Genomic DNA, 23756 nt, shown 5'->3' with positions numbered 1-23756 from the left:
AAACAGTGATATGTGACCCGAGCAGAGCCAACTTGGTGTAACCTTGGCTTTTTGCTGGGACAGCTGAAAGAAATGAGGACTTGAGCCGAGAGGGTGGAACTGAGAGTTGCTGGCAGCCATCTTGCCGCAGCAAGGAACAGAGGAAGACCGAGTCTTGATATTTTTGAAGCCTCTTGGTACCCGGATCAGGATGACCATTGGCATCCTCCGTTATGTGAGTATATACATGTCCTCTTTGCTTATACCAAGCCAATCTGAGTAGTTTTCCATTATTTGCCAAGTCCATATTAACATTCTTATTTAATACAATACAATCACTCTTCAGAGTAATGTATATAATTTAATTTAATATAGTCACTCTTTGGAGTAGGTATTATTTATTGATCCTGTTTTACAGATGAGGAAACTGAAGCAGAGGGAGGCAAAATTCAAATCCAGGGTATCTAATTCTGAGAGCCCACTCAGAAACATTCTGCTTCCTGGGTGACAGGGAAAGATTCACAGAGGAAGGTGTGACCTTTAACTTGACCTTTAACTCCAAGGGGACACAGAGGTTGGTTGGGAGGGGGCAGAAAGGTTTTCTAGGTGAGGGGACTAGCTTGGGCAATGATAAGGACTTTTCTGCTGAGAAGAAACTTCATCTAAAATTCACCGTGTCCCTACCCTGAAGCTTGTGCTCACATGGGTCCCTCCTGCAGGGAGGCATCAAACCCCATTACTGTAGGGACACCTCTGCTCTGCTGGCCCCCACCCATGCAGACCTATGCTATGCAACGGGGCCTGGTGGGTCCCCTGTAGGGTCTAGGTTAGGTGAGGCACCCTCCTCAGCCTGAAAGACAGTTTAAGGCAGGGGCCTGGCTTCTACCCAAGGCTTCCACCCCTTGGACTGGGTCTCTGTCAGCTCCTGGAGGCCCTGGAGATGCTCACAGAGTTAAACAGAATGAAATGGTACCAAACCAAGTGAACTGGCCCCTTAAAAGAGCACAAATGAAAAACTGTACAAGGGACCAGAGCAGTGCCTGCAAAATCTCAAATAGCCAATAAATCTAATTTCCAAATAACTATAATTTTTATTTTTATGTTTAAAAAGATTTTATTTATTCATGAGAGACACACAGAGAGAAGCAGAGACATAGGCAGAAGGAGAAGCAGGCTTCCCATGGGGAGCGGGGCATCACGACTTAAGCCAAAGGCAGATGCTCAACCACTGAGCCACCCAGGTGCCCCAATAACTATGATTTTTAAAAGAGAATGAAAAGTGACCCTCACAGCTATTTGCTTCGATTTTTATTAAATCAAGGATGAGGCAGTGGGTACCACTGAAGGCTATTTTCTTAAAGAGGCCACTTCTGCTTAGTGGAGTGCGAAGGGACGGGCTGCGGCAATTTGAGTGCCCCCCGCCCCGCCCTCTACTGTGTAGGGTTGGAGACTGAGGCACAGAGGTCTCAGAGGCGTGGTGGACTGGGGGCAGGTGGCAGTGGCAGTGGAGGCACCGGTGTTGGGGAGAAAAAAATTAGTGGGCGCCCCGGGGATGAATCCACTGATCCCTAACTGAGATCCAGGGTAGGGTCTGCGCGAGTGAAGGCAGCTCCAGGAGGGGGGGGCTTCCCTCCAGAAGCAGGGTTCTAAGATTCCGCGCGGGTAAACTGAGGCCCGCGTCCTGGCTCTGCGCGTCTCCCCGCGGGCAGCCTTGGCCTGAAGCGCGCCGGGCCCAGGGCGGGGCTGGGCGAGCCGCTTTCCCTCCGGAGCTGAGCGCGGACGCTCGGCGCCCGGCTGGAGCAGGCGGTGCGGGGCCCAGGTGCGGAGGGCTGGGCCGGGGGCTTCCGGGGCGGGGGCCCGGCCGGCCCGGGCTCCGGCCGCCCGCATTCTCCGCCCCTGGCGGGCCGGGCCGGGGAGGAGCTGGGCGCGTCCCCGCCCCGAGGCGGAGCGGGGGGCCGGGCCGGGCGGACCCGGCGGGGTGGGCCGGGGACGCGAGGCGGAGCGGGGCCCCACACAGGCCGCGGCGGCTGGCTCGGGCCCCTACGGTCCCGGCGGCGGCTGGAGGAGGAAGCCAGGCGGCTGGAGGAGGAGGGGAGGCGGAGGAGGCCGAGGCTGGAGCGCCGCTCGCCGCACACTCACTTCCCCGGCTCAGCAGGGAAAGGTACCGCGCGCCGCGCCCCGGCCCCGGCCCCGGCCCCGGCCCCCGGCCCCTGCCCCCGGCCGGGAGCCCCCAGCCCTCGCCGGCGCGGGGGGGTGCGGCCGCCCGCGGGAGGGTGAGGGGCTCCGGCGGCCCGGGGCTGCGGCAGCCTGCGCGGCGCTCGGGCTGGGGTGCGCGGAGGTGCCCGGGGCTCGCGGACCTCTGTGGGCGCCGCGCCCCCCTCGCTGGCGTCGGCGGCGTCCCGGGAAGCGGTGGTCCGGCCGGGTGGGGTGATCTCGGGGCCGGGGCTGCGCCGGCCGAGCCAGCGCACGCGGGGGGAGGGCAAGCCGGACCCCGAGCCGCGTGCTGCAGGGGAGCGCCCGGGACGCCCGGCGGGCGCGCTCGGTGGGCGCAGACAAAGCCGGGAGCCGGCGCCCCGCGACGACTCGGGCGGTCCAGGGGGTGGGCGCTGGGGAGGGAAGAGAAGGCTCCGGGGCTACAGCCGGGGCGCGGGGAGAGGCTGGGCCGCCTTCGCTCCGGCTGTCCGGGTGGTCTGGGGTGGGGGGGGCGGGGGTGGAGGCAGCTCTCTCCCAAGGGCCAACTAGGGAGCCGGGCTAGGAAAGGGGTAGGGTGTACTGACTGCTCCTTTGGGGCAGGAGCTGGAGAGGCCACCGCCTCGGGGTTGGGGGCGGGGGCTCCGGTGGGGCAGGTGAGGGACCCCCTCAGAGCTAGCACTAGGAAGGGGCACAGCCCCGATGAGGTGAGTGCAGTGGCTGGCAAGAATGGTGAGATGTACCCACAGGTTGTTTGCAGAACCTGCTGCTGGTGACACATTCCGTGCCACGGGGGCAACTTGGTGTTTGGAGCAAGAGGCAGAAAACAACAGGTGCCCCAGGGGTCGTTGGAGTAAGCCTGAATGGGGAGCTGGGGAGGTGTGCATCTGGAAGCATGTCCAGTGAAGGCCCGCATTTGTAATCTGCCGCCTCTGCTCCCCTTCCTTCTTGTGAGGGGGGAGGAAGCATCTCAGTTCCTGCCACAGGCCCATACCTCCACTTGGGCTCCAAGGTGCTCCCTGTCCCACATTCTTGAATTACTTCCCCTCTCTCCAGTGCTAGAAGTGGCTTCTTTTTTTTTTTTTTCCTGGATCATTCACAACAGGATAAGAACATGCCTGGACACCCTCCTTCCCTCATTTATAGCTTCCTGTTTTGCCTTCATCCTTCATTCTCCCTCGGTGTGCAGAACGACTTCACTTCTCTTCACAGCAGAACTTCTCCAAAGAGCTGTCTGCACCTGCTCTTCTGGAGCACATTCCTTTGCTTTGGTCCTACCACTTCCCTGAAACCGCCCCGGTCAAGGTCTCTGGGGATTTCCACGCCCCCACAAGCAGGTCTTCCTTGACCCCTTGGTCTTGTTGATTTTCTCTCCTTTAGAATCAATATTCTCTCTTTACTTCTGGTTTTCTTCTTCCCTCCCTGGCTAGCCCTTCCTTAGATCTTTGGGGATAACTCCTTTACTCAGCTCTAAATGTTGGAGGATCCCAGAGCTTTGTCCTCAGCCCCTCCTCTCTCCTGACTCCACTCTAATTACCTGTCCTCCCAGCTCTCATTTTCTCTTATATTTTTAAAAATCAAGCATTAATTTACAAACACACTGATCTTAAGTGTACATCATTTTCCTTCTTGTGATTTTAAGTAGCAAGTTTTGTCACCAGCTCCAGCTTCTCTATCTAGCCACTCACCTGATGATGATTTAGGGTTCCCTGGATGTCTTGTAGGTATGAGAACTTCATATGGATGACACGGAACCCTGACTGCACTCACCAGATGTGACCCTCCATGGGCCTTTCCATCTCTCTAAACAGCTCATAACCTACCCACCTTTAAAGACAGGAACAGGTGGCACCAGCCCCTCCCTCTGCTTCTCTCCCCATACCCAGTCCAACAGCATGTCCTTTTGGCTTTTTCTGCAAAATCTCAGGCCTGTTCTTCATGCTCTGACTCCACTGCTATGGCCCCAGGCTACTGCCCCAGGCCATGCCACCTTTTCTGTCTTGCCCAAATGCTGTAGTAGCTACTACTATCTGCTTTCCCAAAATTCCCACTTGCCCACCTCTAATCTATTGTAAGAGAGCAGCAAGGATGATTTAGAAATATAGTGATTAGATAATATTTCTCTAAAACTCTTAAAGCTCCCTATTGCACTTGGAATAAACTTTCAGAACTTTCCTGTCAGACCTATCAGACCCTCCATGATCTGGCCACTGCTGACCTCCTGCAGCCTTCTCCTAACTACTGTCCCCTTTGCATTCTTCCTAATAGCTACATCTGAATCACTTCTGCCCCTTGAGCTTTTTCCTGCCCAGGGCCTTTGCTTGTTCTGTTTTCTCTGCCCGGAATGTTCTTTTAGGGTTTTCTACTGGGCTGGCTCTGCTCCCTCTTAATTTCCAGGTTTCAACTTAAATATGTCTTCCCCATCTTGGTAGAGGTCCCCTCACCACTGCCGTGTAATTCGTCATAGCACCTGGTTTCCATTCTTCATTATATTTATCACCATCCCTAACCATTTGTTGCAGTTGTCTCTTTACTTTTTCTGGCTTCTCAAGGGCTGAACCTTAACTGAATGCCCCGCTGCTGTATCTGGAGCGTCTAGCACAATCCCTGGCATGTAATTGGCTCTCAGGAAGTCTTGAGCCAGGTGGGAAGGTCAGGGCTGGGTTAGGCAGAAAGACGTGGGTACTGCGGTCAGTGCAAGAGCCTACTTTAACCCTTAGATGACCTGAGGGTTTTAATTTTCCTTCCACAAAAGAAGTTGTGTAAAATTGAGAAGGGCTGGTGGGATATGAAACAGGAAAGTGAGAAAGGTACAAGCAGCTCAAGATCAGGCTTGCATGCCCAGGGGGAGATCGGGCAGGTCTGGGGGATGTAGAGTTGGTGGAGGTTGTGGTGGGTTGGGCACCAATGATTTCTTTTGCTCTCTTTGGTGGAAATCCAGGCTAGGTCAAGAGAGGGCCGTGTGTGTGTGTGTGTGTGTGTGTGTGTGTGTGTGTGTATGTGTGTTATCTAAATCAGGAGATAGGGGTGGTCTGGGCAGCAAGAGATTTGTTTCAGGCCTACTCCCTGGGTGCCTGCTGGGTGCCCAGCCCTGGGAGCAGGGAGTGAAGGAGAGGAAGAAGCTGGGGCCAGGGGTCTTTCTATAGACTCTTGTCTCTCCACCCACAGCTCTCCTCTTTGTACAAAGGAGTCAGCTGAGAATTAAATTGTGTGGCTAATGCTCTCCAAATGGAGAGCTGAGAGCCAAGGGACCTCAGCTCTGGGAGGGTCCTGGGTAGAGGGACTGGTGATGTACCAAGGGGATGCTCTGAGAGGAGCGCTGGAACTAGGAGCTGGAGCTGAGATAGGTGAGAGCAAGGGGAATATCCTGGGCCGGAGAAATCAAGCAGAGCACAAGAGGCTGGGCCAGGGCCTGGTATACTCATGGGGTGCCATGCATTGTAAAGACTTTGCAAACATTAATTCCTTTAATCCTCTTAACAAATACTCTATAAGGTAGGTCTTATTCCCATTTTACAGATGAGGAGACTGAGGCACAGTCTTAAAACTCAGTAGTGACAGAGTGAGGATTTGAACCCAGGGAGCCTGACTCTGGAATCCGTGCCTTAAACCACTCCGCTCTGCCACTTCTCCTATGCCACTCAGATCTGCAACAGCTGAAGACTTCTTTACACACAAGGGTTTTTTCTTGACTCCCAGAGATGCCTGACCTTGGGGGCTGGGGAGGTAGGAAAGAAGTCATAATTTCTAAGGCAGAAGGGGTCCTCACCCGAGTGGGCAGCTGAGGTTCTTTGCTTCATGCGTATTTTTTCTTGGAGGAGCTCCAGGTCCAGACCAAATAGTTGGGCATCAGGTATACTGTGATTTTGGGGTGCTGGGGAAGCTGGTACAAAAACAGCTCCCTGCTTGGGATGCCATTGGACTGTCACCCCTCGGGACATGTGGGTGGCTCAGTGGTTGAGTGTTTGCCTTCGACTCAGGTTGTGATCCCAGGGTCCTGGGATAGAGTCCCTGCATCGGGCTCCCCACAGGGAGCCTGCTTCTCCCTCTGCCTATGTCTCAACCTCTCTCTCTTTCATGAATAAACAAATAAAATCTTAAGAAGAAAAAGATTGTCACCCCTCTGGATTTAGCATTGCCCATTACCCTCTTTATCTGCTTCTGGAGAACTCAGGAGGTCAGATAGGGGCTCTGCAGATAAGCTATTTTGGATTACTTCTAGAATGTTGTGAGGTGGAGCTTCAGACTTGGCCTTGGGGAGTGCAGATGGAGGTTTGAGCAGAGCTAGGGTAACAGAGAAACGAGACCTGAATAGAGCTTAATCCACATCTCTATTGGTTTTGTCCTTACCTCTTCTTGTCTGTCTGTAAAATGGGATTGGAAAGGCTTTTTCTTTGCCCCCCAGAAGTTGTGGAGGTTGGGAACTCCTCGAGGTTACATGCTTGAGTGCCTTCTTGCAGGCCTAGCATAAGAGTGAGGACTTCCCACGAGGTGCCAGCCCCGAGGAACTGGGCCAGGAAGGAGGGAGGTGGGCAGAGGGTGCGGCAGCCCTGTCCTTCGAGGCTTTCCTGTTTGGTCATGAGGATGGCTCTGGGCAGGTGACTTGGCTTCCCTGGGGCCTGACTGGCTGGCCGGCCGAACAAGGGTTGCTGGCCATACAGGAGTGGAGTCTCTTTGCTCCAAATTCTGAGCCCTACAGATTAAGAGGTCTGCTCATCAATCTCGGCAGATCCTGCCAGTCCCCCAGGAAAAGAGGAAGAGTTGGTGGCGTTCTTTTCATTTTGGAAAACTGAGGCACAGAGGAGGCACATTGCTGCTAGAAGCTCACCAGGCCCATGGTTCTTGGGAGTGCCCCCTCCTTTGGCAGGGAGACTTGTCCATGTTGAGTCCTTGTGTGCTGAGTCAAGGTGAAGACAGTGGCAGAGCTGGAGGCTGGCAGGCTGGAGCTGAGGGTGGACTTCCCCCTCATCTTGTTACCTTGTTACCTGTGGTCAGCACCTGTGCCCCAGTCTGGTGCTCAGAGCCACTGGGAACACAAGATAAGATCTCCACTCTGCAGGAAATGAGTGAGCCATGCCAGATGTGATATAAGGAAGTATGGTTCAGACCAGCTTCCTGGAGGAGGTGATGCTATAGAAGGCCCTGAAGTCCTGGGCAGGATTAGCCAACAGAGGAGGAGATGGTACTCCCAAGGTGGAGGGAGAGCCCAAGCTTGGAGAACTGGGTTGAAGCCAGGTCAGGGAAGGGCTTAACTGCCAAGCTGCTGAGTCTAGACTTGATTCCCTGGGCCCTGGGGAGCCATCGAAGGTTATAGGCTTCGGGATGCGATGACTTGATTAGACCAGTGGTCTATGAAAGTGCTTCTCAAACTCTAACACATGGATCACCTGGGCATCTTGTTAAAATGTAAGCTCTCATTCAGTGAGTGGGTCAAGGCCAGGGCCTGAGACTGCATCTCTCACACATTCCTGGATGGTACAGACCTGCTGGTCCATGGGCCATCTTTGTATAGTGAGGGTTGAGACTGGGGACTCAGGGGGCCCAGACAGGTAGGTACAGGGGGAGGTGCAGGTCAAGTGGGACCTAGAACAGGTAAAGGGGACCATCCTGGCTCCTGTGGACTGTGTTGTAGTTGGCATAGGAACTGCTTGTGTGGGGGCCCAGTGGAGCGGAGTAGATAGAGGGTGTGAATACAATGGCCACTCTGCTGGGAGGTGGGGCTGGGTAAAGGCCTCTGGGGTCTCAGACCTGTAACATTGGCCTGATTTTCAGAGTACCTGACAGTGAGGAACTCTCAAGACCATGAGAGGGTGTCTTAGGTGACTGCCCCAAGGCAGGGTGACACACAGCTGGCATATACGGCATCTTATCTTTGCTGACAGCTGAGCCTGGCCCTGTGGGTAGCCAATCTGGGGTAAGCACTCTTCCTCCAGCGAGGGTGGGGCCAAGAAGATTGGGGAAACAGCTGACTCCAGTCCTGGACATTGCTACCCTCTCCTAAAAATGCCCAAATTCACTCCAGCCGCTGAGCTGTCACCCCCAGGGTGTGCAGCGTTTCTTCCTCTGGCGTCTGTGGGTCCTTACAGCTGGCACTGATGGTTACGTGAGCCGCTGTTGGGGTCTCATCCCTCTTGGGCCACCTCCCTGCATACCTGGAAGTGGGGGGACCTGGATGCTTCTCTCTGCTCTGCCCCTGACTGGGCTCTACAGGCAAGTGTCTGCTTCCCTCTGAGGCCCTAGTTTCCTGTAAATCAAAGGATTCAGTCCCCTCCCTGGAGAGCAGGTGGGGGAGGGCTACAGGGTTTGCTGGTGGGGCACTGCATCTTCTAGAATGGTAGCTTACTACGTTTTAGTTTTGGTCTCATATTAAAACTCAATGCTAATGATAGAGTAGAATAAGTAGTTTGCCCAAAGAACTGTCCAGCTTGCTTTGGGGATTTCCTAGGGCCCCTTGCTGTCTGGATTCTATGTGACTGGTGGGGTGGGAGGAGGTTGGTATCTGAGGGCTCCAGTTAGATGAGGTCCCTCCAGATGCTGGCAGGAGGGTAGGCAGTCACTTCACCCAAAGGAAGGTGGAAGGGACAGACAGGGAAGTGCCAAGAGGGGCTATCAGGTTGAGTTCCCCAAATGTCCCATATGTGTCCTAAAAGGATACCCACCCTGTGATCCTTGCCTGTGTGCCCTCTGCTGTGCCAGGCTGTTCTGAAGGGGTAGGAGGGGGCAGCATTTCTCAGTTTTCTGAAAAACCTCAGGGGTTCTGGGACAGATAAGGGTAGAAACTGGCAAATCACCAGTCTATGGGAGATTCAGAGTGCATTTAAGAGAATTAAAAGTTCTGACAAGTCCTGCAGAAAAAAAGAAACCTTTTGGTGTTTCCTTTTTTTTTTTTTTTTTTTTTTAAAGATTTTATTTATTTATTCATGAGACAGAGATAGAGACGGGGGTGGGGGGTGGGGGTAGACACAGGCAGAGGGAGAAGCAGGATCCATGCTGGGAACCTGACATGGGATTCCATCCTGGGTCTCCAGGATCATGCCCTGGGCTGGAGGTGGCGCTAAACCTCTGAGCCACCTGGGCTGCCCTCCTTTTGGTGTTTACTAAACTGATTTGACCATGAAAATTTTTTTTTTTTTTTGGAAAGCCTTCCTAATAATATGTCCCTCTGACCAGGAAAACACTCAGTGGGAAGGGCTGTTGTGGAGAGATGCTGCTCCACAAGAGACCACAGACATGGGTGATGGGTGAGCCTGGAAGTACCAGGTAGGGTAAGACAGATGGGTGGATAGTTTCCTGAAGGAGGTGGGTTTGGTGGGATGGGTACTATTTAGACAGTCAGTGGAAGAAAAGGGTACTGCAGAGGGAGGATTGGTCAGAAGGTATCCAGGCCCAGAGCCAGCACCGGGTTCTAGTGGCAACAGCTCTGCTTCACTGGACTAGATGATTGAGGAAGGGACCTGGAGGACCGCTGTGCTGCCCAGGACCCAACGGTAGCCAGGCCTGGGTCTCTGTGATGCTGGGAGGGCCTCCTCCCACCCCTCCCCTGCCATCATCTTGCTCTGCAAGGTCTCCTAGCCTTTCACCTTAGAGAGTGGGTTTGTGATCTCTGGGCCAGAAGTGAAACTGCTCTGTGCCTCAGTTTCTTCATTTGGACTGTGGGGGATAATGTGACCTCCCTTGTAGGGCCATTGTGACACTCGAATACTGGTTGGCTGCTCTTTGTGTGATTGACGTGGCTGTAGGCAGTGTCTCCAGGAGGAACCCAGGGAAGAGGACCATTGTCAGGGACGTGAGGAGGTACAAACGCCAGCAGAGAGCATGGTTAGGGTTCAGGTGGGTCTCAATTAGACAAGAGGAGTGATCTTCTGTAGGAAGGAAGAAAGTGAGGGCGAGGGTAGCCTGGATCTGCTGCTTGGAGGAGTGGCCAGCAGGGTGAGGATATTTTGACAGAATGAGATTTCCCAGGCCTAGTCTGGGGGTGGGAGTCAGAAGACCCAGTAAGGGGTATGTGTGCGGGAGATGGGGTGCTAAAGGCAGCAGGAAGGTGACAGAAACCAGCCCTGGGGAGCCATTGAAGGTCTTTGAGCAGGGTAGTGGTTTGATCAGAATGGTGCTTTAGTGTGACACATGGCGTGGGTGTGCAGTGATGGTGGGGTGGCAGTGCAGGATCCCCTTAAAATACACACATTGGGCTTCCTCACAGAATGGCTATGCCCCTTTATGGCTCAAAGCATGGGGAGGGGTCAGGTTGCCTCCATGACCCTTCTTCCCAGATTCTCAGAGCTCTGAGTCATTTTCCCCAAAAGGTTAAGAGTCTTACCCTGTCGCCTTCCTGGAAGGGGTGTTGCAAGTGCAGGAGGGGTGGGCCCCTACTCCCTGCCTCTCCTTTTCTGCTCCCCTGTGACTGGTGGGGACTGTCAGTGAGGCTACGCCGCTTTGCCCCCTGCCACATCTCATTTCCTCCGAGGTGTGAGGGCTCTTTGTTCAGCAGCTCAGGTGGAGGAGACGGGGTGTGGCCGCCCCAGCGGTGACCTAGAAGCTGCTGTAATGGTGCGCTGGGGCGGACAGGCTCACGACTGACGAAGGCACTCGGCACTCAGGGAGGCCCTGGCAGAGGATGCTCCGTGAACTTTCTGGCCCAGCCCAGTGCCAGCCTCTTCTCCTCCTTTGCCTTGGCTCGCTCTTTCTTTCTTTCTTTCTTTCTTTCTTTCTTTCTTTCTTTCTTTCTTTCTTTCTTTCTTTCTTTCTTTCTTTCTTTTTCTTTCTTTCTTTTCTTTCTTTCTTTCTTCTTTCTTTCTTTCTTTCTTTCTTTCTTTCTTTCTTTCTTTTTCTTTCTTTCTTTTCTTTCTTTCTTTCTTCTTTCTTTCTTTCTTTCTTTCTTTCTTTCTTTCTTTCTTTCTTTCTTTTTCTTTCCTTTTCTCTCCTTCTCTTCTTTCCTCCCTCCCTCCCTCCTTTCTTTCTTTCTTTCTTTCTTTCTTTCTTTCTTTCTTTCTTTCTTTCTTTCTTTCTTTTTCTTTCCTCTCTCTCTCTCTCTCTCTCCCTCCCTTCCTTTCTCTCTCTCTCTTTCTTTTCTTCTTTCTAGATTTTACTTATTCATTCATGAGAGACACAGACAGAGAGGCAGAGACAGGCAGAAGGAGAAGCAGGCTCCATGCAGGGAGCCCGATCCGGAACTTGATCCCAGAACCCTGGGATCATGACTTGAGCCAAAGGCAGATGTTCAACCACTGAGCCACCCAGGTGTCCCTGCCCCAGCTCTTTCTTCCCCAAACAGGTGGGCATCAGGGCTTTTCCTGCTCTCTCTACATCAGAGGCTGAGAGGATGGAAGATGAAGAAAAGCATTTAGGTGCAGCCTGGCTTGGGGGGTGTGGAGTACCCCTGCCCCCTCAGTTAGTCCAGATGCCTTTACCCTTTTAGTTGCTTCTTAGGGGAAGAATGTTAAGGAAGGTGATTTAAGACCAAGAGAAGCAGCACTGGGAAATGATCTGTAATTTATTAGAAAACAGAAGAAAGAACCTAGCCAGTCTCTGCCAACTTTGTGCCTGGCCCTGGCAGACCCATAGTTCCTGTTCCTCTCCACAGCCCCCTCCCCCCCACATGAGCTATTACCCCATTTCACAGACAGAGACACTTGGCATTGCCAGCAAATGGCATGACTGGGTCTCAAAGCCAGGTTTTAAAACGTCTGGTCTAGTACTCTTTCTCTCCTTCATAGCCCCCGGAGAGCCTGTCCCCAAACCTTCAACCATGCCTCCCTACACAACCAGGCCTTCTCTCCATGCCAGCCCAGCCCAGTCCCCCAAACTCCAGACTCCTCCAGATGAAGGAAGGGCTGATGGGTCTTTCTTTCAGATTGGCCTAAAACGAGACCTCAAGTCATCTAGATTTGAAGATGACTCAAGCAGAGGGCAACTCAATACCCTCAATGTGCAGACATCCTCAAGAAAGACTTTTAAGTGGGGCTTTTAAGTGTTAAACACACAGATCTCTTTTACTCTCTTTTTCTTATTTTGGAAAATTAAAAAAATCATACGCAATTAATGCAAATCTTTTGAGTTAATCTGAAAAGGTGACTCAAGGAAAGAACCAGATTGACTCATTTCTTGGTTTTACCAAAGAGTAGAGCCTGAGCATTGAGATCTTTGCTAAGTGAATTCTGGAGCGCATTATGTCGATGGCAGGTTGTGGAAGCTCTCTGAACCTCAGTCTTCTCCTCTGCAGAATGGGGGTATTGATGTGAGCATCAATGGATATATTCCTCCGCCCTGGGCTCGTACCTCACCTGTGCTTGGCAAAAGTAGTCATAATGATGATGACAAAATTTATAAGAACTTAGATGTTTCTTGATCTCAAAAGTTGGTGAGTTATTAAGTCTGTCTTTGAACTCAACTAAAGGACTTGAAGAATATGTTTATTGTCCAAGCTTAGCGTCTTAACTCCGTAGGTGTTTTATGGATGAAATCATGGGCTTAGGGCCCACACAGGTGTTTTGAAAGCCCACACCACTGGCTTTCCAGATCTTGTTCCAGCTCTTGCTGGGGCAGGGGTCCAGGGTGGGGGTTCTGGCTTCAGGGCTGAACTTTATGGAGAGCCCTTTTGGGTGATCCCGTGTTAAGACTCATTAGGAGAGCACAGGTAAACCACTCTGAAGGTACCGGGTGGGGAATGTCTTGGGCCAGTGAGAAGGGAGGTGACTGTCAAGAGGAAAGCATGAGTTAGTTGGTCTTAGAATTTCCTTTCGTGCAGGCAAAAGCAATTAGACCTCTGTTCCTGTGCCTGGTTATGGAAACAAAACCAAGGGCCAAGGGCTATGGCCTGGCATTGCGTAGTACCTGGTGAGCCTGAAGCCAGGCAGTCCTGCAGTGGGGAGGCAAAGGGCGCCCCAACAGTGCCTCGGCTGGGAGGCAGGTGGCCTTCCAGTGGCAGCCCCAGGTTTTGGCAGTGCAGATGGGCTGAGCCGCCAGGCTCGGGGATACCTCCTGCCAGCCCCAAGTGCCTGGCACAATGTGTTCAGTGTCAGTCTGCAGGGAGGGTAAGGCAGGAGAAGTGCCAAGCTGAGGGCAGTCCTCAGGCCTGCTGCCTCGGGAGGCTGAGTGGGAGCCTGAGAACCCAGCGAACATTGGGCAGAAAGAGATGAGCTCAGCATTGTCAAGCCCTGCTCGGCCCCTCACTCCATCAAGGGCGGCCTCCATCACATCTGTGAACCTTTCTCCAGCTGTTTCGTCATCTGTAAAATGGGCAGCAGGGTGTTGTATTAAATGATTCAGTGAACTGGCAAGTCCCCAGCATGGGGTCTGGCACGCAAAGGGCTCCGTAAGACAAGTTTGCTATGGAAGGTATCTGGTGACTGGGTTTTTGAGGATGTTTTCCTTTTTTTCATTTCGTGGTCATGCATGCCACCTTCGCCCTGTGATAAACAATGGTGAGTGGGGGCCGCAGGAGAGGGAGCTTTGCCGGAAAAGAGTTTACAGTGGAGGGGGTACGGAGTCATGCTAGGCATATCAGGTCCCCACAAGCACTGCGTGGACCCCCATAAGCCGTGGGCAGCCCTGCTGTGTCGCCAGGGCTGCAGTGCCTCTGTGGGGGTGTGTCCTCAGCGAGGCAGAGTGGGGACCCCGTGGCTCCTGCAAGAGAGGATGGGCTTGCAGGAGACCTCCCTCCTCCCGGGGCTCCGAGTCCAAGCACAGATGGGCTTTGTGCAGTCACGAGGGGCCTGCGGGGGGGGGAGCTGTGCCCAGGCTGAGTCTGTCTCCCAGCCTCGGTTCTTGTCAGTGGTTTTGAAAGAGTCAGTGGAAAGTGCTGACTGGGCTGTCCTCCCTCACCCCAGAACTGAGGCGGCTGCGGCTCCTGGCAGGGAGAGGGGAGAAGCCTCCCAGGCTCCGAGGGCCCCATCCGCAGAATGGGTGGATCTCTGTGTGGGGTGGCCCATGCCGGTCTGGTCAGGGGCTGCTGGGAGTCGGTGCAGCCCTGGGCCCCCCTCTCACCTGTACCAAGTTCTTTTCTCAGTTTCTCCTCCTTCCTATCCACAGGCTTGTGGTGAAGGGGAGAGGGGGTGGCCGGTTGACACAGAACTTGTCAAGGTTGCTGATGTCATGACTGGTCACCCAAGTCATCCTGATCTTGCCCTGGCCCTCACCCCCGCATCCTGTCATTCAGCAAGTCCTCAAGAGGTCACCACAGCACTCTCATCCTCTATTCCCCTCCTGCCTGTCACTTCCTCTGCTCCAGTGTCACCTTATCAGCAGACTTTGCTGACCTCCCCCCACACAGAGCAGTTGCCTTTCCCCTCACCCTGCTTTGCTTTTGTTTGGTGACAGTTGTCACACTCTTGACCTACTAGATTCTCTGGGGGGTTGGTGGTTCTGGCTGTTGCTGTGTCCCAAGTACCTGCCACAGAGTAGCACTAAACATTTTTGTTCATGTAGTTGTTCTTACTGTTTCTACTGAGGTAAGATATACATAACATTAAATTTATCCTCTTAACCATTTTTAAGTATACAATGCAGTGGTATTAAGGATGTTCACATTGTTGTGCTCCATCCTCACCATCCATCTCCAGAACTTTTCTTCTTTTTTCAAAACTGAAACTATTCCCATTTAGCAATGACTCCCCCTCTCCTATCTCTCCCAGCCCCTGGCACCCATCACTCTACTTTCTGTGTCTATGAATTTGATCACTCTAGGTCCCTCATATATGTGAAATCATATAGTATTTGTCCTTTTGTGATCAGCTAATTTCACTTAACATGATGCCCTCAAGGTGCATCCATGTTGTAGCAGGTATCAGAATGTTCTTCTTCTTCTTCTTTTTTAAATTTATTTATTCGTGAGAGACACACAGAGAGAGAAAGGCAGAGACACAGGGAGAGGGAGAAGCAGGCTCCATGCAGGGAGCCCGACGTGGGACTCGATCCCGGGACTCCAGGATCACGCCCTGGACTGAAGGCAGGTGCTAAACTGCTGAGCCACCCAGGGATCCCCGAATGTTCTTCTTTTTAAGGCTGAATAATATTCCATCGTATGTGTCTACAGCATTTTGTTTATCATCTGTTGATGGATGCTTGAGTGGCTTCCACCTTTTGGCTATTTTGGATAACGCTTTGAGGGATATGGGTGTCCAAATATGTCTTTAAGACCCTGGTTTCAATTTTTTCACATATATACCCAGGAGTGGAATTGTTGGATCATATGGTAACTTTATAGTTAAATTTCATATTCATTCATTCATTCATTCATTTAAATAAGCGAGGGGGGAGGGGCAGAGGGAGAGGGAAAATCTTTTTTTTTTTTTTTTTTAAGATTTTGTTTATTTATTTTAGAGAGAGAGCGTGTGAGAAGGGGAAGGGGTAAAGGGGAGGGAGAAAATCCCAAGTAGGCTCTGTGCATTGAGTGCATAGTCTGCTTAATGGACTGAGCCACCCAGGTACCCCTATATTTAATTTTTAAAGGAACTGCTACACTGTTTTCCATGGCAGGTATACCATTTTACATTTCTACTAACAGTATACAAGGGTTCCAATTTCTCTACATCCTTACCCACACTTGTTATTTATTTTTGATAGCAGCCATCCTAATGGGTGTAAGGACAAACAATTTTGAACGAGTGAATGAAAATCTGTCTCCTGCTTCCTCTCGCCCCCATTTTCACCCCTCTCCTCTTAGGCCTCATTTTCTCTCCTACCTTGTTCGTGCTTATCTCCAGGGTCTTCCCCACTGGCCTGGAACATGCCCCCATGCTTTAGGATACAGCTAAGACATCCTCCCCCTGCCCCCACCCCCAGGTCCTATGCCCCTCTGCCTCAGACTTCTCACTGCTTTTCACCTTGCACTCTGCTGGGTCTACAGTGCCTGTTTTGTTTGTTGAGGGCTGCATCCTGCCCCTTTCTCTGGAGGGTTGGGGTGCTGCCTGAGGAGTGTCATGCCCTCTGAGGGGCAAGTGCTATCCTGCTCCTTCTCCTGGGTGTCCCCATGGGGGCAAGCTTATGGGCATGGCTGACTCACCTGAGGAAGCTCAGGGGGTGCCCTGCACACCTGCAGTTGTGGCTCAGGTGGTGGCTGTTTCACTGCAGAGGAAAGTCAGGTGAATATGGCCACGCTGGGGCAGGGGCTCCCTGGCCTGGAGCTTGGAGGATGATGAGACCTGGAGGAGGGATAAGTGGTATTGAGAGTCGATCTTGTAAGCAGTGCCTCTGAGATTCTGCACTGCCCCTGCTGGAGCTCGTTTCTCAGGCTTCTCCTGGAAATCTTCTCTGACTCCTCTCCCTGTCTCCATTAGGTGTTTGTCCCAACTTCTTCCACATTCACCATCATAGCTCTTATCACATCCCTGTCATACCTTCTCTCTCTCTCTCTCTCTCTCTCTCTCTCTCTCTCTTTTTTTTTTTTTTTTACCTTCTCTCTTTGATCCATTGCTGTGTTCTCCCCAGGGGGAGAACTGCAATGCCAGTCAGGGCTGCATCTCGGGGGAAACAAAACATTTAAATCTTTGAAGACATCTGATGGGGAGCCTAGGACCCATGAGAGAGCAGAGCAGACATGAAGGCAATTACTATTTTATAGGTGAGGAAATAGATCTTCCCCAGGATCACTGAGAGCTACACCCTGTCCTGTGCACTGGGTCCTCTCTAGGGGAGCAGTCCTCATGGGCAGAGGTTGGACTTGTCTGGCTTGAGGTGCACTATGGGGCGGGGGTGGAGGCTGGCATTGCAGGGAAGCAGGGGAGAGGAAGCAGAGGAAGATTTTAAGCCCAAGCTGGGGGAGGGAGTGGATCTTGAGTACTTCTTGGCCTTGCTGCTCTTTTTGCCTCCTCCTCCTGCACAGCAGACCCTGGATGTTCCAGGCTGACCTGGAATCTACATTGGGAGCCTGCTCTAGAGTGGTGGTCCTCAGCTTTGGCATATGTGAGCATCATATAGGGCTTTTAAAATGCCCATTCCCACCCCAAAGAGTCTGATTTAAGTGACCCAGTATGAGAGTGGGTATTGGTCATTTGTAAAAATCTCCTGGGAGCCTAATGCACTGGTTGGGAAAGAGTTCCTGTCTCCTGGGCTTGTAGGCTGTAGGGCCTGGGCCAGCCTCTCTTTTACTCCAGCACAGCCCTGCATTTCAGAAAAAATGGAGCTGGGATCCTGAGTAGAATGGGGAAGTCTGCCTGGAGCGTTTCTACCTTAGGGCTCTCTAGGGAGACAGAATTGTTGGCTGGATTGGTGACCTATGCTGTATAACAAGTGATCCCCAAATATAGTAGCTTAAAGAGGCTACTTATTGTCCTTTTGGTTTCTGTGGGTCAGGCATTTGGGAGCAGTTTAGGGGGGTGTTCCTGGTTCGAGGCCTCTCAGGAGATTGAGTCAAGATGTCAGCTGGGGCTGTACTTATCTGAAGGCTTGACTGGGGCTGGAGGATCTGCTTCCTGGTGGTTCACTCACAGCTTGGCAAGGTGGTTTGGCTGTTGGTAGGACTCAGTGTCTTGCCTCACGGGCCTCTTGATAGGATCTCTGGAGTGTCCTCACAAGGTGGTGACTGGCTTCTCCTCAGGTAGGCAGTCCAAGAGAGCAAGGTAGAAGCCACAGTATATTTTCTGACTCAGTTTCAGAAGTCATGCTCTGTCACCTCTGTGATATCCTATTACCCAGGTCAGTGTGGGAGGGGACCACATTAGGGCACAAGTACTAGGAAGCAAAATCATTGAGGGCCGTCTTGGTGGTGACCACATGGATTGTCCTTTTGTTTCACTTTCAGCCTTATAGCCTTTGCCTGGGAGGTCCAAGCACCCCCAGTAAGTGGGGTGGCCCTTTTCTCCTAATGCTCTGTTCCTCCTGTCACCAGACTGTGGGGTGGAGTGGCTTTCTGAGGCCTGGAGGTCTTGCTCTGGAGTCATCTTTTAGGAAGGTCTGAGACTTTTCTACTGGCTCAACTTCCCCTTTCCCCCACCACATTTGGTCTCCTGGCCAAATCCCCAATCAATGATCCTGACTAGCATGCACTTGGGCCTGGAGGAAAACAAATATAAGAACTATTGTTGCTACATGCCTGGCTCTGGGCTAAGTAGTTTGCATTGTCACACTCAACCCTGTGAGGCAGGCACTCTATCCCCATTCTACTGATGAAGATACTTAGGCTTGGGTCACTCATCTAATTAGTGGTAAAGATTCAAACCATTGGTATTAAAAAACAAGTGATCTGATCCCAGGGAGGGCCTGTATGAAAACCGTAGTGCTATAGCATGTCTTCAAAGGAGGAGACTATTTGTCAAGCTAGGTCATCAAGTGAATCATAAGGAAGTATATTTTTGTGATTGTGTGTGTGTGAGAGACAGAGAGAGTAGAAGAGGGAGGGATGTAAGTATCTCTTACTGGGGTTCCCCAAGGGCCACAGTGACTTGGATGCCTCAAAATCGGGCTAGTAACTTTGTCTTGAGGCTAATTTTCTCTCAAGTTCACCCCGAGGAGATCTTCCTCTCAGAGGAGTGAGTCACTGTGAGAACCATCTCCCTTTAGCTCTCTTCTGCCCACAGCCTGGTCTTCTGTCACCAAGGGCAGTCTCAACACCAGTATGGTCACTAGGACAGTGATCAGTTCTGTGGTCTCTTGCACTGGTGTGGTTGATGACTTCCTGGAGGAGGATTCGGAGTTTGGGCATGAGGTCCTGCTCAGAGGGAGGAAATCCAGGCCACAGGATCTTATCCTAAGGGCTGCTGAAGGGAGCCATGGTGAGACCTAAAGGACTTTGCTGGGGGACACTGGAGGCTGGCTAATAGGGTCTGGGGTCAGGTCTGGCCTCACTCAGGGCAGGAGTGATTGTTGCTATTTTATTATTCCCATTTTTCAGATGGGAAAACTGAGGCTCAAGGGCTAATGGATTCCCCCAAGACCATACTGGTTGGGGCAGAGGCTGCTCTCTGGGAAATTTCATCTTCTCCAGCAGCATCTAGGAGTGGCAGTCATCATCTCAGACCCCTGACCTCTCTTTAGGCTGAGGGAGCATGGGGTTTGCTTGCATCTGGAAGTTTTGGGATCTGAGGGGAAGAACGTGGGCCCTACTTGCAGAGAGATGGCTGCCTACCTGGCCAGAGAGGATGTCTGCATGCAGTCATGCACAAACATGGGAACCCAGGGCGTGGGGTATGAGGAAAGAGGGTTGGAGATGGAAGCAGAGTTTGGAGCTGGTGGGCTGGCCCAGATTTGGAGAGGTTCATAGCTGATTGTTTAGAAGCAGTCATGACCAGCCCCTTATCTGGTTGTAAACCACTCACTTACTTTTGCTTGGGGTAGGCTATCAAGGGTGGAGTGTGGAGCAAAGCTAAAGGAGTGTGGCTGTGGGGGCGAGAATATAGTCCTGAGCTCTGCCTTGGCCCATCTCTGCCTCTGTTTCTCTCTGGCTACACAGTCATTGAGGCTGCCAGTTGAGCTTTTTGCGCATCAGAAGGATTCTAGCCTTTCTCTGGCTTCTTTCCAGGCTTGCTTCCCTTCCTCCACCCCCAGCTAGGGTTCTAACATGGGCTGGGTCATCTCCGTGGTCTGTCTCTGTAGGTGGCTATAAGCTGGGGTCCTGGGATAATCCTCCTGGGTCTGTCCTGCCTTGCACAGCATCCAGGGAAGTAGAGGCCAGGCCCCAGTGCTTACCTCTTCAGGAATGCCTCCCCCTCCTGCCTACCATTGCCTGTGTACCATTGCTGTGCCATTGGCTCTGTCCCCCTATATGCCAGGTCTAGGGCACTCTCTCTCCATGCATGTAGGCTTCCTGCTCTGAAAAGGCTTACAAAGACTTTCAAAGTTGTGCTTTCAGGGACTTTACACATCTGGTTGTGAGGAAGAGATATGGGTAACAAAGACATTGTGTTGAGAGAGAAGTCTAAGTGCCAGGAAGGAAGATGGGGCCCCCAGAGCACTTTCCCCACATTAGCCTGTGAAAGCCAGGGAACACTGCTGGTGGGTGGGCTCTGTGGAATGAGGCTCCCACGCCTTGTCCCTTTTATGGGCTTGGGGTCAGCTGATGACCATTGTCTCTGATGCCCGACCCTCCAGAATTGGGTAGGATGTAGGCTGACTCAGTTGGGGGTCAGTGAAACACAGGCTGTGGTGTACTCTGATTGAGTCAGGGTCAAGGTTTTCGTCTGATACTAGGGTTGGAGCCAAGGCTGAGGCCTGGGTCTGAGCTCAGATGCTGACTGGGGTTCTTCTATAAGTGAGATGGAGCCCTGGGCTCCAGGAGAAGCCCCCGAGCCTCCCGTCTCTGTCCTGGTCTCTTCAGGGGTCTTCCCCCTCTCTGCTCTCTCAGAGGTGGCCCTGGCAGGGCCACACCTTCTGGCTACACTATCTCATTTAATCCTCCCGGCTGTCCTACCATATAGCGGTACCAATGCCCATTTTACAGATGGGAAAGCTGGAAGACTAAAGGAGGCAGTTAAGCATCAGATGGGGGCTTAAACCAATGTGTCCAGGAGGTGGGATACAGATGCTGTGTCCTTGGGGTGAGTTCAAGGGTATTGGCCAGGTAGGACCCGGAGAAGGGAAGACACTAGTCTAGGGTTACCTGGTAAGAGAAAGACTGAACTGGGGCCTGACCCCAGGTGTCTGGGCTCCCAGGCTGCCTCTGCCCTGACCCCATGCTTACCCCCTCTCACTGCCCACCCTCATGCCCCTGTGGTTGGCCAGGCCTGGCCTGACAGCCCTGCCTCTTTCACTTCCTGGCTGCCTGGTCTGGGTGAGGAGGCCTGGGGAGGGTCTGGCTGGGAGGGGTTTGGGCCCAGCCCCTCCCTGGGGTTGAGGGGTAGGAGGGGCCTCGAGTGCAGACACAGAGCCCCTTTGTCTGGGTCGCTGTGCAAAGCAGCTGGTCTGGGATTTCTGGGCGTTTTGTACATTTGAAGAATAATTGCATTGTCTGGGGGGCCCAGGAGAATCCAAATCCCTCCCAGACCTGCCAGGCAGTCCAAAGAGATTCCCCTGGACCAGCTCCCTGCCTCCCTCCAGCTTCCTTCCCCTCCCTCTCTTCTGTTAGAAGCCTGAAGCAGAGAGGGGTCCCTCCAGGGAAACTGAGGTAGGGCTGCTGCCCTTGAGCACTAGGAGTATCTGTTCAGAGGAGAGACTTGTAAGTCCCCAAGATTGGTTAGGGAAGGGTCCAGGTGGCGCCCAGAGGCCTGCATGAGCAAACATGGGGTTTATAGGAAGGGAGAAGACAACTGGTTAGCAGTGGTGGGCCTATTTTGGAGTGCTTCAGCTGGTGGAGTCTAGACCCTTAAGGGTGAGGTGAGGTGGGCCAGGTGGGCTAACTGCCTTGGCCATACTGTTCTCCTCTGGGAAACGGGTCATTCATCATGAGGTGACCTTGAGAAACGACAGTGAGGCAGACACATTTGGGAGTAGCCTATGTTCAGAGGGGAGCCAAGGATGGGTAAGGTTTTTTGTTTTGTTTGTTTCTTGTGAGGGGAGACCCTGGAGGGGCATGAGGCACCTGGGAGGCTAGCCCTTTGTGGCAGTGGTTTTGTTGTAGTGGCCATGATCAGGGAGGGAAGTGACCTGCCGATTGCTAGGTGAGCTGAAGTGGACTCCAATCCTGAGGAGGGAGGGCGCCCCGCACTGAGCTAGGTGACTGGCCCTCCATTAGGTTCACTCCCACGGCTTGGGGAGGGGTCACCAGTGTAGCCTGGGACCATACCCTGCTCAGTGACGGGGGGCTGCAGTCTCATTACTGAATCATAGCACAGAATTTCCTGAGGTGAGATGTCCATGCTTTGGGAACAGAGAAGTGTGATAGGTGTGGGAGGGTGAGTGTATGGGAGAGTGAGCACAGTGCCCAACTAGTACAAGGAACTCACATTTCCAAGGTGTCTGTTGCTTCAAGAAACATCAGAAGAACAGGCCTTGTTGGTGGGTTCAACAACATACAGCTGTGCAGGCAGGTAGCTGCCCTGCCCCAGCGCTCTGCACAAGGGGGTGCATGTTAAGAGAAGTCAGAGCCAGCTTCTCTGACATGTGTGAGGGAGGGATGTTTCCTATAGGCTTTCAGGTGGGCAGCACTGGGGATCTTCAGACTTCAGTGAAGTTGGAGTATCTATGTTTGGTGTCATCTGAGTGAGAAATGAAGCCAGAAGGGCAACTGGGTTCAGAGGGTAAAGGGCTGACATCCTGAGGCCTTCCCCATGCTGGTACATGGTTTAGTGCTCAGTGAATTGCTGGGTTGTGTTCCTGGTCAGTGAGGGGCCTGGGTGTGACTTGGGGCAGGCCTAGCAATTCTCTAGGGGTATAGTTCAGATGGAGGCAAGCGAGTGTGTGGGGAAATTGAGGGTAGAGGTGACAGTGATTCTGGCTGTGGGGTTGACATGGTTTGACCTGATGGAAGAGGGTTGGTCTTCCCCTAAGGATGCATTCAACTTTGAGCCTTGGGACTGGTTGGTGGTCCAGTGTTTTTGTTTTTGTTTTTAAGATTTTATTTATTTATTTATTCATGAGAGAGAGAGAGAGAGAGAGAGAGGCAGAGACACAGGCAGAGGGAGAAGCAGGCTCCCCACAGGGAGCCCGACGTGGGACTCGATCCCAGGACTCCAGGATCACACCCTGGGCTGAAGGCGGCGCTAAACCACCGAGCGACCGGGGCTGCCATGGTCCAGCGGTTTTAACTATGATGGGGAAGCACAAGGAGATAGACAGTGCCCCCAGCTCAGTTCTGGGCATTTCCAAGAGGGGCTCAGGAGGAGGCCAGGACTAAAGCGTGTCTCTGGTATTTGGCAATTAGGAGGCATTTCTTGGAGGGTAAAATTGAGGGTGATGCAATGAAACTGGTAAGCGTGTTGAGAGAAAGTGTGTGTGGGGGGATGGCAGTGGACACATGCTTGGCTGCTAATGCCCCTCCTGTGGCCTGGCCTCCTAGTATTCATCTTTATTTCTTGGGTGACTCTGTCACAGGGACAGCGCCTTTCTTCCCTCTTTTCCTCTCTTCGCCTGCTGCCTTCTTTCCAGATTGGCTTCTTGGGCAGGTTCAGTCAGGGCAGTGTTGGCTTTGGGCAGCAGGGGGAGGTGGTGGCTCGCAGGCCTGAGCAGAGGTCAGGAGGGAGGCAGTAGGGCATTCTGAATGAGGGTGGGATGGTCATGCCATGGCTGGCCTGATTTCTTGAAGCTACTAGGCTTGGCCTGCTTGAGGACATGGGAGCTTCAGGCTCCCACTCTCATTTTGCCATGGAAGCAGGAGCAAGAAGACAAGTGTCTATTGCCCTGCACCTCCCTCCTCTCCCACCCCTCCTCCTCCTCCCTGCCTGGCTGAGCCAGCACTTTTTTCTTCTCTCCTTTATCTGCTCGAAAAGTACAGGGTGTTCTGTTTCTCCTGTGCATACAGATCAAGGAGCGGATGTTATTTATTTATTTATTTATTTCCCAAAGGCAAGAGAAGGACGGGCAGGCATGGAGGAGCATTAAGTGAGTCTTCTTCCTCCATAAGCCACTTTTTCATAAAATTAAAACAAATGAACAAACAAAACAACAACAACAACAAAAAATCCTGATAGAAAAAGATGCCACAAACCAACAGAAAGCAAGTTGCTTCTCACCCCCTCCTCTCCCCTCTGGCTGGAGATAACAGAGCACTGGAAGGTCCAGCT

General features: G+C 52.5%; 1 protein-coding gene across 6 annotated transcripts in view; it reads left to right on the top strand.

The window, feature by feature from the left end:
- Window positions 1-23756, top strand: part of SMOX (spermine oxidase) — a 67372-nt gene that overhangs the window by 6395 nt on the left and 37221 nt on the right. Inside the window, exon 1 of one of the 6 annotated variants that reach the window (XM_077872328.1) lies at window positions 1950-2140. The exons of 1 other annotated variant lie outside the window; for it this stretch is intronic. The gene's annotated coding sequence lies outside the window, so the exon portion shown is untranslated. Of the gene's footprint in view, window positions 1-1949; window positions 2141-8165; window positions 8380-21180; window positions 21203-23756 lie in introns of those variants that run through there. 4 more of the 6 variants (XM_077872334.1, XM_077872332.1, XM_077872329.1 and 1 more) reach the window with 4 other exon arrangements.

Source organism: Canis aureus, chromosome 26 (genome assembly GCF_053574225.1).
Source record: "Canis aureus isolate CA01 chromosome 26, VMU_Caureus_v.1.0, whole genome shotgun sequence".
Classification (NCBI taxonomy): Eukaryota; Metazoa; Chordata; class Mammalia; order Carnivora; family Canidae; genus Canis; species Canis aureus.
The sequence above is the reverse complement of the archived record's forward strand: the minus strand, read 5'-3'. Positions and strand labels throughout refer to the sequence as shown.